We start from the raw sequence: 14,591 nt of genomic DNA on the forward strand, positions 1-14,591 counted from the left end.
AGAGAACAAAGAGTAATAGGTGATTGGAGAGCATTAGCACAACCCCAGAGACAACATAGAAACATTTGAAGAGAAAATTTGGCACAACAACACTCTCATTTCGTGAGTTTGGAGTGCATCATCACAAAAATCTTCCCTTTTCAGGAAGAAATCCCTCCCTTGTATGATTATGATTATTATTTATGAACCTATGATGTAATTTCCCAGTGTTAGTTTTGATATATCTAAAATGAAAAACTAAAATTATAATTTGAAAAAGAGAAAATTGTTTCTATATGGAATCTATATTTTTGTTAACAGTTTTAAAATTTATTATTCAGAAACCAAAAATATTAAATCAGAATTTTTTATGTATTATTCTATGATTGTTTACCCAAATATCAAGACCTGATTACGAAAACAATAAAAATGATGATAAAATATCATAATTGATGATGGTTTTGGTTTCTTCTTGAAAGTGGGGGAAACATTCACTTTCTTTATAAGACCAAAAACTTCTCTTGAAGTTTCATCATCTATTGGACTTAGAAATACTTCTTGCTGCTCCTAATTCAAATGTGTAAGAGAAAAATCTGCTTTCAGTAAAATCAGACATGGAATTTGAATCGTTAAATTGCAGTTTCAAAGCAATAAATTCACTAGATTGGAGAGGAGGAAGATTTGTGAAAGTTAAGTCTTAAATTTACCAATTATTGAGACAAAAAAGCTTAGGATGTTGTCCATACATTGAGGCATGAGAAGTTACTACAGATTCCTTAAGCACTCGCTAACGCATGAGTCTTTCTTCCAATTCTTCATCATATGATGACTCATAAACATAATCCTCCTCTATAGTTGGTTTCATAGGTTTTGCTTCCATGTTAGAGTCATCATCACCATGTTCAGACTCCTGAGAAACAAGGCTATGGAGGTCTAGCTTATCATCACATTCAACAATGTCATCTTCATCATCATCAAAAGCAACATCATCTTCCTCACCATGGAGTGTTGGCTTCCTAGCCGCTTTTTGTCTCTAACCATATCCAAGCCTTTGCAAAATATCACTAGTTTTGGTAGCATCTTGTTCTTCAAGCCATTTCCGATGAATTTTATCTCATTTCCATTGATCTACTGGTTGTTCTTCTTCAGCAGTTGCCACAAAATCCTTTAAGTCTTCATTTTCATCTTCCTCATCATGCCTCACTAGAATATCCCCATCTTCATCTTCAGCTTCATCATCAACATATGCCTTTACAAAAGCACCTTTACTATATACAGATGTTTCACCTGACTTGCTTGAGGAAGGATCAACATTTCCCTTGTTTTCATCTTCTCAAACAATCTGTTAAGTAAAAAAATATAAATCAAGTTACATTATCCCAAAAAAAAAAAGTGCCTAAAAAGTTTTCAACATGATTTTCAAAATTCCATGACAGGAATAAAGGCATAAAGGTCAAATTTTCTCCTTTCACCATAAGAAAATCATACATAAGCATGCTTGTGATGGTTGCATCTCTTATTAGGAACAATTCTGAAATATATTGATCACTTGAGTTTTATATTCTTCAAAATTCCATGACATGTATAAACGGAGAAGTCAAATATGCTCCCATTTACTATCAGAGAAAAGCATATAGAAGCATGTTTCTGACAAGTTACTTTTATTGAGGATTGTTAACTTTCAAATTTTATTCCAAAAGTGTTTATCCCATGTTTGGGGGTACTTCATTAGACTTGGGGTGCATGGTGTGTGGCTGATCCCTGGTGTTGCATGATGGCATACTTGACTTTTTGAGTTGCAGACCTTGTATGGATGCTTGTATGACATTCTTCCTTGGAGTGTAGGAGACCTATGGAGCTTGGTCACTTCATGTAAGCAACATATGAAGGGAGATTGCTTTCCTTTGAGGACACCTTGCATTGGAGGACTATTAGGCATTCCAAAGGAGAGAATTGAGCCTTAAAAAGCTTGGGGTTGCATGGTTGCTTGCATGGAGGCTTATGTTGAAAATGTAACTGGTATCGGTCTTAATAATATAAAAATAATTATTTATGTATTTATTATTATTTTATTTTTTATCATGCATGTTCTTCATGCTCAATAAGAGTCATATAAATTTGTATTCAAGACATGTCCTATTTGGACATTTGTAAAAGAAAGAAAATCATTTTTCTTGTTGAAGTCTTAAGTATACAAGAAATTGACCAAGACAGCCTTCAAGTCGGCCTCAATGATAGTTGTTCAACCTCCAGTCAGGTATATATATGAAGATGGTTCGACCTCCTTAAGATTCAATTCGTCCATCGAATAGAGTGATCTGAAACTAGTAAAAGGAGTTGAAATTAAAAGAAAAACGAAGCAACAAACTACAAGTATACTTCAAAAGGTTGAGTGAAATATATTTAAAGCAAAGCTCACATTTTTCTATGTATAAGATCGTGTAATGTTCCAAACATAAATAAACAATGACATGCAAAGCAAAAACGATTTACAGGACATAAATTTTAAACAACCAGAAAATGCTCATAAAAACTCCAGAACTAATAACTAGCCAAGCCATTTTATTAATCAATGGAGCAAGTACAATAGTATGGACGAATGAACCTAGGCTTGCCTCAATGCCAAGAATGACAGAACCCAGGTGATAATACAATGATCTCAAATGATGGAAATCACTACTCCTCTAATGTTATGCGCTACATAGAAAACTAAATTGTTGGCTGAAAAGGGAGTTCAAGAAATTGTTGAAAATAATACTGACAGGGGGGGTGAATCATTATTTACAAATCAATAAGTTTTTCATCTCCATAATCAGATTTATATATGCTACTTCAGTGAAACGAACTCGTGTGTGCACGCAACTGTTCTTAAGGTAACCAATGTATATCCAATGAACTTATGATTCAATTAATTCATCATATTTTGATCTTTAATCAGTTTATCAATACTTTATTAAACATTAAATAGTAACCATGTGCAGTAGTCATAGAATAAACCATCACACATAAGCAACACACATGAACACCAAGATTTAACGTGGAAACCCAATGTGGGTGAAAACTACCTGCTACTGTCATCTCTGTCTTCTTTTAATAATAAGAAAATCTATTTACAATCTTGTACTGGTGTAGACTCATACCAATACACAGGCTTCTATCTACAGAATGTTACAACCTTCTCTCATTCTCCAGCTTCTACTAGAAGGGAGCTACAACCCCCTAGATCTTGTACTAGCCAATATGTTTACTAGTACGTAGGTGCTAGCCTACAGAAAACTCCACTCTTCCACCAGGGACCAGGTTTCATGAATTTTCATACTGGATGCTCCTGGGACATATCAAGACATATGAAGACCTTGACTCATCAATAACCCATCAGAAATTTAGAAACTCAAACTTCATCAACCAACATGCAGTTAATATGAAATAATCAAATCACTGTCATCAAAACAATGTGTTGAACCCAAAAACTTGTATCAACATTCAGAACCAACTGAAACCTCAAAAATTCATGAGTCAGACTATATACACTACTTCAATGAAGAAAACCTGCATGTATACACTACTTCCTTTAGCCCAACCTGCGTATACCTCTAAATATTCTGAATCCTAAAATTTCTGAATCACAAACAATACCAGCAGTGTACTGAACATCTACTATCAATTTACAAAACTTTACACAGGAAAGCAATAGAAAACACTTCTTCTCATTTATACAATCACTCAAATATCAACCTCCTTATGCATTCAGATTTACATTCAAATCTAAGAGACTTCATTGAAAGACAACAATAAAATAATAGCAACAATAAATCAACAATATTGATCTGATAGATTATTCATCTCTGAACATCAAGCCTTTCTTTTGTATACACTACTTGAAAGAACAGAACCTACGTGTATACGCTCTTTTGCCTAGACAAACCTGCATACAGATTTGCAAATATGACTTAGAACTTTACTGCAATTCCAGACTTCAGACAAACCCAGATCATGATAGATAACGAATAAAACAGATGCAAAACATCAGATCTAGCCTCAACCAATATCAAATCATTCAAGAATAAGTCATTTCAGGTCTCATGATCCTGATCCAATATTGAAATCAAGGTGCACATAAATATTTTAGATCTAGTCCCAAAAATAACCCTACAATATAAAATATACTTCAGATAGAAGTATTCCTTAGAATCTTATTCACTTGCCCATCTGGCCTTATGACCCTCTCTTCTTTATATATTTTTTGGCCTTTCTCAATACCATGGACCGAATCCACTTAGGACCAACACCTTGGATCAAATACCACAGACCGAATACCTCGGACTAAATACCTAGGGTCAATATCATGGTCCAAAGATACCTCAGACGAAATACCTCGGACCAAAACCATGGTTTTCAACATGTACATGATTTTCCTTCTTTGGGTGTGTGTGTGTACGTTGTATGCTATTTCTATTCTGAGTACCTGCGTGTATACACTGCTTGGACTAAGTGAACTTGCGCATATCTCTTAAACTGCTCTTAGATCATATTCTTCCTTCAACTTATTTATTTTGATCAATAGACCTTAGTTCCATCTTCCTGATCCTCTGTACCACTGCCCTATTGCCTTTGAATATTCCTGTTAGCCTCTTATCAAAACTGAGTTAACCTGTAGAGTTGCCATCAAGGACAATACTTGTATCATAATGCCAACAATCTGCCCCTTTGGACTTGATGGCAGCCATGATGGTGTTGACTACTGCAAGTTGTAAATACTGTTAGAGATACCATACAACACCAAAATGCCAAAATACTCTCCCCTTTTGATATCAAGGGAAAAGGGTGGACCACTCTACTCTCCTCCTTTGCATGATGCTATCCATACTCCCCCTGAGTACATGCTGAGTCTGCAGAGAGATGATTCAATATAATAACATGACACTATAACTCAACAAAGTGAGTATGACCTCCCTATGACCACGAACTGATACATACATCAACCACCCAACCTAGTGGGGATACACCATATTTGACTCATTTGCCCAACCAAGTGGGGATATACCAAAGTTTATAAATACAACAATTATTACATCATATGACCAATAGAAATCATTAAAATATATATCATGACAGAAGAAGTTATATCGCACTAATGACTGATGCAACTAAGAAATAGTTGAGTTTAGCAACCATAATTCCAACAATGTGGAATGTGAATGCTCCCCCTGAACCTTTGCTACCACTGGTTTTTTTTTTTTTTTTTTTTTTTTTTTTTTAGAAAAAACATATATGCGCTTTCAGCCAAGGCAACCCGCGTGTACTCGTGCATATACTTCATGAAACCATCGTGTAGTAAACTTCCTCTGAAAAACTGGATTTAACAGCACGATGATGCAACAACAACTCACAACTTTTGTCTGAGATATTCAAATGTTTCTCTGGGCAGTGGGTTTAGTGAATATACCATCAACCTATTCTTTGGAGGGGACATACTCCAATTTGACCTTTTTTTCAAGCACGTGTTCTCGTAGAAAATGGTACTTGATGGGTATGTGCTTGGTCTTGGAGTGCATGACTATATTCCTTGAAATACTGATGGCACTTGTATTATCACATAGAATGGAGATGGGTGGAGTACATGTGATCTGAATGTCTTGCAAAGTTTGCATCATCCAAAGTAGTTGTGTGCAGTAAGATGCAACAGCCACATATTCTGCTTCATCTGTAGATAAAGCAATTGAACTTCATTTCTTGTTGAACCAAGACACTAACCTGGAACCCATATAGAATGCACCACCACTAGTGCTTTTTCTATCATCAACACTTCCTTCCCAATCTACATCTGTATATGCATGAAGAGTAAGATCTGCATCTCTAGGATACCATAGTCCAAAGTCCTAAGTTCCTTGACGATATTTGAAAATTCTTTTGACTGCCTGAAGGTGTGATTCCTTTGGATTTGCTTGGAATCTTCCAACTATTCCTACTGCATGCATGATGTCAGGTTGGGTACCTATTAGATAAAGTAGATTGCTAATCATGGATCTATAAGTTGGTTGATGTACTGCTGTTGATTCATCATTTGAGCTGAGACTGAATCCTGTTACCATTGGAGTACATATAGGTTTAGAATTTTCCATTCTGTACTTTTTCAAGATCTGCAAGAGATATTTGGTTTGTGAATGACAAATACCATCTTTAGTTTTCTGAACTTGTAGACCAAGAAAATAGGTAAGTTCACCAAGCAAGGACATTTCAAATTCTTGCTGCATCACTGAAGCAAAATTCTGACTCATATATTCTTCATTGCTACCAACAATGATATCATCAACATAAACAATAATAGTTAGCAATTTATCTTTTTCAATCTTTGTATATAAATTTCTATCTGCAGAACCTTTTGTAAAACCTTGTTGATGTAGATATTTGTTAGGGCAGTAATACCAAGCCCTTGGAGCCTATTTTAGACCATAGAGAGCCTTTTTGAGTCTGCATACAAATTTTGCATCATTTCCAAGATTGGATCCTTCTGGCTGTTCAATATAAACTTCTTCTTCTAAATATCCATTAAGGAAGGTTGATTTTACATCCATTTGGTATACTTTGAATGTCCAAAAACTGGAAAGAGCAAGAAAAATTCTTATGGCTTCAAGTCTAGCAACAGGTGCAAAATTTTCTTCAAAATCTATACATTCTTGTTGAGCATACCCTTTACAAACAAGTCTGGCCTTGTTTCTAGTGACTTCTCCATTTTCATTCAGCTTGTTCTTGAATATCCATTTAGTTCCTATAATATTTTTATCATGAGGACTAGGAACTAATTCCCAAGTGTCATTCTTTTCAATTTGCTCAAGTTCTTCATACATGGCCTTGACCCAACATTCATATTTGCATGCTTCATTTACATTTTGAGGTTTGGTGGAGGATAGTAATGCTAGATAGCTTGAGGTCCCTGTAATAGTTCTTCTTGTCTGTACACCAGCCTCCCTTTCTCCTAAAATTTGAGTTTCGGGATGATTTTTCTGAACATACCTGGACGAAGTCTTTTCTTCTACCATTATATATTCTTCTGGTGATTCATTGGTTTGTTCTTCAATATAATTTTGATTTTATGTGGGAAAGTAATCCCCATATTCCTCATTGTCATAATCTTCTGTTGATTTTATCTATTTTGGATTTCTGCATGCTTCATCAACTACAACATCAATGCTTTCAACAATTTTCCCAAGTCTTTTATTATAACATTTATATCCTTTACTTCTGGAAGAATAACCAAGAAGAATCCCTTCATCTACTCTGGGTTCAAATTTACCAAGTTTTTCATCAATCCTTTTGATAAAACATTTTCTTCCAAAAATTTTAAAGTATTTAACAGTAGGAATCTTACCATACCAAAGTTCTTGTGGAGATTGAGTGCTATTTACCCGAACATTTGCTTTGTTGAGAATATTCACGACAGTGAATGCAGCTTCACGCCAGAAGGTTGCAGGAGTTCCAGATTCATCCAGCATACTCGAGCGATTTGTTGAACTATTATGTTCATCCTTTCTATTACACCATTTTGCTGAGGTGTTCTTGCAGTGGAGAATTCCCTTTTTATTCCATGTTGTTGACAAAAGTCAAAGAATTCATCCGATATAAATTCCCCTCCTCGATCAGATCTAAGCCATTTGATTTTTCGATCTAATTCATTTTCAAACAAAGCTTTGAAGGCTTAGAACTTTTCAAAATCTTGATCTTTATGCTTTAGAAGACCTATCCAACACATTTTGGAAAAATCATCAATGAAAAAAATAAAGTATTCTTCTCCACGAGGTGACTTTTTCCTTGTTGGTCCACATAAATCAGTATGGATAAGTTCAAGAGGCTTACTAGCTGACCCTTCTTTTTCCATGAAGTGAACTCTGGTTTGCTTACCGATTTGACATGGTTTAGATATTGTATTTTATGGGATGCTGATATCTGGAAGGTCACGAACAACCTTGAGTCTGCATGCTTTTCTTATTTCAGAAAAGCTTAGATGTCCCAATCTTCTATGCCACAGCCAGTTTTCATCATTTTTTCTTAGATAACACTGTTGTTGTCCTCCTTTGAGTATGTATAAGTTGTTTCGAGTTATTTTACCTTTGACCATGGTCTCTCCTGTATCAAGCTCACGAACAACACATCTGTTTGATCGAAACACCACTTCATTTCCTTGATCACACTTTTGACTGACACTGAACAGGTTATGCTTTAAACCATCTACATACATAACATTTCTTGCTTTAACCTTTTTTTTCAAGAAAATAGAACCTTTACCTTTTATTACACCTAGAGTGTCATTTCCAAATGAGACATTCTTTTCCCTTTCTAAGGCATTATATGAGTGAAGTTTCTCTTTGTCACCTGTCATATGTTTGGAACATCCATTGTTGATGTACCACTGATTTTCTTGTCGTTCTACATAGAAGGCTATACCACATCTTTCTGTTTGAGATTCTTTCCTTCTCCATATCTTGGGATTTAATGGCGTTTGCTCCTTTTGAGGTGTTTTCCAAAATTTGCTCCTGCATTCAAATTATTCATGACCAAAGTTGTTACAAATTGAGCATTCTATTTCATTTTCAAGAGGAGAAAAGTTATTATAGGAACTTCTCTTGATCCCTGTTACATTCCTTTGATTTCGTGCTTCTCTATTCATGATGGTTTTGTAAGCAACACATTGAGCAGCTTTGTGCCCAAAGTTATGACATGAAAAACATTGCCCATTAAAGAAGTTTATGTGACTATCAAATCTATTTACCTGTTGATTGTAGCTTCTATTGATATTCATATTTGGAGCAAATTGAGTATGATTTTCCTAAGTTTGGTTGTGTCTTCTATTGATATTCATCCTTGGAGAAAATTGAGTATGATTTACCTGGTGATCATCTTTATGCCTTTGCTAACAATTGTCATACTTTTCGCTAGGCTTTGCTGCATCAAGATAGCTTTTGGTGGAGGTTGATGACTTTTGTGATTGAGATGCTTCTTCAGTATATCCAAGACCTGTCTTTATCAGAGGAGAAAGTTGAACTTGATAATTTCATTTAAAGTTTATGTTCCTTTAGAAAATCTAATATTGAGAGATTTTGTTTTCTCAAGATGTTTTCTTAGACCCACAATTTCACATTCTAGTTTTTCATTGTGTTTTTCTTTTTCGGCAAGTTGGCATGTCAAGGTATCTATGATCATATTGTTTTCTTCTAAACAGATTTTGATTTTAGAGATTTCTTCATGAAAGTTTTCCTCTTCTAAAGCATCCCAAAAATCATCATTGTCATAAGCCATGAGAAGTCTATAATCATCACTATTAGATAAACCATCACTATCCTCTTCTAAACTATCCCAAAAATCATCGCTATCATAAGCCATGAGAAGTTCGTAATCTTGACCAGTTTCATCTCCATCACTATTAGATGAACCATCACTATCCTCATGAGTATAGTAACTCCTTCTATTCACAACTTGTTTCATATTCCGTTTTGCATATTCCTTTCCTTTTTCATATTTATCTTTATGAGGACATCTGGCAGCATAATGACAGACTCTACCACAAGCAAAGCATTTGAAAGGTAGCTTACCTTTGAACCTTCTACAACCCCGTTGAAGCTTCTTGACAAAATTTACCTCATCTTCTTCTTCTTAAATGTGTCCTGATTCATTGTGTTCTTCCTTTTCTTTTCCTTTTGCTGAAGCTTTAAATGTGGCTTCTCTCATATCTAATGGACCTCCTTTTATCATATCAAAAGCAGTTAGGATTCCGTGAAGCTGTGGGATAGTGATATTCTGCAGATCCTGTTTTTCTTCTATGGCAGACACTTTTGATTCAAATTTAGCAGACAAAGATCTCAAAATTTTCTCAACTAAGGTAACTTCCTTTATTTCTTCACCCAGATTCTTCATACAATTAATAAGCTCATCTATACATAAGAAGTAACTAGATATACTCTCATCACTATGCATCTTAAGATTTTCATACTAAATTCTGAGAGTTTGAAGGTTAGCAGATTTTACCTGAGAGTCTCCTTCGTAGCTCTAAATGATTTTGTCCCATATCTCTTTGGATGATTTGAGCTGCATGACTTTGACAAACTCTGATTATGACAAACTTCCCAATAAAGTATTGACAAATTTGGCATTGGTTTCATATTGCCTTTTACCTGCCGTGTCTGTAGGAATTGTTGTTGGAAATTTATCCTCCTTCCACAATTTGTGAGACATCTATTCCAAGAGATTGTAGATAGAATGTGGTTCTTATTTTCCAATAAAAAAAGTTGCTCCCATCGAAGATTGGTTGTCTGATGGATCACATGCTTTCGTGATTATTCATCTTGATGGATCTTCCTTCAAGTGACCAAGATTCTTCTGAAGGACTTGCTCTGATACCAATTTTTGGAAATAATAGTGAGAGGGGGGTGAATTAGTGTTTACAAATCAATAACTTTTTCATTTCCATAATCAGATTTATATACGCTACTTCAGTGAAGGGAACTCGCGTGTGCATGCAACTGTTCTTAAGGCAACCAACATATATCTAATGAATTTATGATTCAGTTAATTCATCATATGTTGATCTTTAATCAGTGCATCAGTAGTTTATTAAACATTAAATAGTAACCATGTGCAGTAATAATAGAATAAACCATCACACATAAGCAACACACATGAATGCCAAGATTTAAGGTGGAAACCCAATGTGGCTGAAAACAACCTATTGTTGTCGTCTCTGTCTTCTTTTAATAATAAGAAAATCTATTTATAATCTTGTACTGGTCCAGACTCATACTAGTATGTAGGCTTCTACCCGCAAAAGGTTACAACCTTCTCTCATTCTCCAGCTTCTACTGGAAGGGAGCTACAACCCCCTAGCTCTTGTACTAGCCAATATGTTTACTAGTACGTAGGTGCCAACCTATAAAAAACTCCACTCTTCCACCAGGGACTAGGTTTCATGAATTTTTAGACTGGATGCTCCTGAGACATATCAATACATATGAAGACCTTGACTCATCAATAACCCATCAGAAATTTAGAAACTCAAACTTCATCAACCAACATGCAGTTAATCTGAAACAATCAGATCATTATCATCAAAACACTGTGCTGAAACTAGAAACCTGTATCAACATTCACAACCAACTGAAACCTCAAAAATTCATGTGTTAGATTGTATACACTACTTCAATGAAGAAAACCTGCATGTATACGCTACTTCCTTCAGCCCAAACTGCGTATACCTCTAAAGATTCTGAATCATAAAATCTCTTAATCACAACCTGTACCAACTAGAAGTGTACTGAACATCTACTGTCAACTTACAAAACTTTACACAGACAGACAACAAAAAACACTTCTTCTTACTTATACAATCAATCAAATATCAACCTCCTTATGCATTCAGATTTACATTCAGATCTAAGAATACTTAATTGACAGACAACAGTAAAAAATCAACAATACTGATCTGATAGATTAGTCATCTTTGAACATCAAGCCTTTATTTTGTATACACTACTTGAAAGAACAAAACCTACACGTATATGCTCTTTTGCCGAGACGAACCTGCATACAGATCTGCAAATATTGACTCAAAACTTTGCTGCAATTCCAGACTTGAAACAAACCCAGATCATGATAGATAATGAATAAAACGAATGCAAAACATCACATCTAGCCTTACCCAATATCAGATCATTCAAGAATAAGTCATTTAAGGTCTTGCGATCCTGATCCAATATTGAAGTCAAGGTGCACATAAATATTTCAGATCTAGTCCCAAACATAACCCTACAACATAAAATATACTTCAGATAGAAGTATTCCTTAGAATATTATTCACTTTCCCATCTGGCCTTATGATCCTCTCTTCTTTATATAGTTTTTGGCCTTTCTCAATAACATGGACCGAATCCACTTAGGACCAATACCTTGGATCAAATACCACTGACCGAATACCTTGGACTAAATACCTAGGGTCAATATCATGGTCCAAAGATGCCTTGGACCAAATACCTCAGACCAAAACCATGGTTTTCAACAAGTACGCGCTTTGCCTTCTGTGGAAGTGCGTGTGTATGTTATACGTTATTTTTATTCTGAGTACTTGCGTGTATACGCTACTTGGACTAAGTGAACCTGCGTGTATCTCTTAAACGTCTCTTACATCATCTTCTTCCTTCAAATTCTTTATTCTGATCAATAGACCTTAGTTCCATCTTCCTGATCCTCTATACCACTGCCCTATTGCCCCTGAATATTCCTGTTAGCCTCTTATAAAACTGAGTTGACCTATAGAGTTGCCATTAATGACAATACTTGTTTCATAATGCCAACAGAAACTCCACCTTCGATGCTCAAAAAATGTTGCATATTGGACCTCAAGCGCCTTGACCAAAACACACAAAAACCCAGAAAGGGTTTGGCCTATCTCCGAGCCAAAGTTGAACCCACAAAATGGTGTGAATTCCCTACCTAACTGGTAATTCGCCCTATTATAAGAATTAGGATTTCAATCCCGAATAGCATCTAAAAAATTCTGAAACTTTAACCACATACTCCTCTTAGAAAACCCAGAAAAAACGCAAAGGAATTTGGCTAGTTTAGACTTTTGAAATTCAACCCCCTTGGAGCCTAGCTTCAGCTACAACTGCAAAACTCGGCCTGTTGGAATCTGCCTGTAAATCCTCCCAGAAATAGACCCAAAGTGCTGGTTTGACCTCTATTATCAATCCACTGACTTCCTGGATGGGCTTCCGGCCCATGGCACTTACTACTTAGCTCCACGAAATTGTTGGAATGGCCCTCTGTGCTATCCGCAAGCCCAGTAATTCGAACTGTTGGGATGCTGGCTCTCCTAGATCCAAAACTCACAAGAAAGGCTGGCACTTTGCTACCCTCCCAATCCTCTAACTGTCCTGGCAATTCCTTGATCACTGATAGCTCCAAATGCCCCCTTGTGTATTCTACATCTAGCAAGAAATACAAACTCCCTGTTGTGGTTGAATGGTAGTGCTGTAACGCACTCCTGGAACTCATAAAATACTTATGGAATTGCCTCTCTAGGGTGGGTACAAATGGTCCCCCGAAGTAGAGGTTGAATCTCTCGTTTGAGAGATTCATAGCTAAACAACTAGTTGACTCAGCTAAATAGCAAAGCGGACAGTCAAGTAATTTTGATTGCAAGCACTTCAAATTCCCTCCAAGCCATTTGAATGGCCTAGTTCAAATTCCCACGTAGGTGGCCCCCACCTTCCACTAGCAACCAAATTAAGTCGAATTTAATCCTAATTCCCTAAGTCGAAAATGTTGGGTTCTTTCCCTTAGCCAAAATTGTGCAAAAACGTGTGGAAAAACCATATTACAAATGTGTTCGGGAAGGGACATGACAGTCCTCCCATCCAAATGTTGTTTTACCTCAAGCGACCTCAAATTTGGGTGATCCAAAATGTGCTCACCCTCCCAGGTGGTACCCTCATCTAACAATCTCCTCCAACGCACCAAAAATGGCTTGTCCTCAAGCAATGCATATGCAAGCATCCTCTCTAATTGTTGGTCGCCACTGTCATTGCAAAATGTGCCAGGGTCCCAGATGTGCCACTTGATCGTGCCTGGACTTTGCACTGTCCTGATATGAAATAATCCTTCAATACCGGGATCCCAGGCAATCCTGTCCAACATGAAGCTCCCCTCACTCCACTCACTATCCAGCCCGGTGAAAGTTCCAGAAGTCTCATGCTCCATTAGTGACTCGCTAAAGCCCAATGGAAGATTTGTATGATCTCCCCTTGTAGTAGCCAACGCATCCCTAAAGGTTATTGAGTTGTGAAGAGCTGTGATGCTCCAATTCCCTGGTAGTCCCAAGGTGGTTCCACCATTCTGATGCTGCGCTACTCTGACTATGTCATACTCCCCATCGTGCGCAATCAGTATCCTCTTCTCCTAGAACTCGATGGTGGAATACTAAAAGTGGCGAGACACATCCTGCCTGGGCATCTCCATGGCACGAAGGCATACCCATCCAAATCTAACTATGAACTTGTGCAAAAACAAACAATATTTGCCTCCCCATATGATGAAACCCTCTGTGAACATCCATGTATCATCCCAAGAGAAAAGTATATCACTCTCTGCCACGACTCCGCTCATCACGAGTGATCTATCGATCAACTGAATCCTTGCATCCCATCACAGACCTGTTGTGACTTAGCCTTGTCAACCGATGGAAGCTCTCTGTCCCTCGTCTCTAGTCCCTGCATGTGATCACTATATAGGCTCCATATATCATGGGCCAATCTGATGCATGCTAATCTACCATGTGACTACCACTGTATAGTACTGATGATCGCTGGAAGCCACGTGTGCCAAAGAGCTACCCCCTGAATGCAAGCAAAATATGGGCATCTGATACTCGTAATCGACTCAGGGTATGTGAATCCCTCATGTCCCGGCCAACCATCTCCCCTAGTTGCCATCTGTCCTCTCGATAATGTGCCAATATAAGGTCTGGAGCCCAGACACATACTGGGAAACTACCTCAGTCATACCTGCTATCCTTTACTCATGCTTGACCTGGACATGCCTAAGAAAAGAGTGACACATGTCTCCCT

The 14,591-nt window shown here is 36.8% G+C and overlaps 1 long non-coding RNA gene and 1 pseudogene across 2 annotated transcripts in view; both read right to left on the reverse strand.

Moving 5' to 3' along the window:
- Positions 1-369: 369 nt before the first annotated feature.
- On the reverse strand, positions 370-1,312 carry LOC149207081 (uncharacterized; annotated as a pseudogene).
- Positions 1,313-2,069: 757 nt separating this feature from the next.
- Positions 2,070-14,591, reverse strand: part of LOC149207082 (uncharacterized) — a 104,757-nt gene continuing 92,235 nt past the window's right edge. Inside the window, exon 6 of one of the 2 annotated variants that reach the window (XR_016251981.1) lies at positions 2,070-2,297. This is a non-coding gene — a long non-coding RNA (uncharacterized LOC149207082). Of the gene's footprint in view, positions 2,304-14,591 lie in introns of both variants that reach the window. The other variant, XR_016251980.1, reaches the window with a different exon arrangement.

Source organism: Pinus tabuliformis, chromosome 1_2 (genome assembly GCF_031772625.1).
Source record: "Pinus tabuliformis cultivar Carrire ecotype Pingquan chromosome 1_2, CPIR1, whole genome shotgun sequence".
NCBI lineage: Eukaryota > Viridiplantae > Streptophyta > Pinopsida > Pinales > Pinaceae > Pinus > Pinus tabuliformis.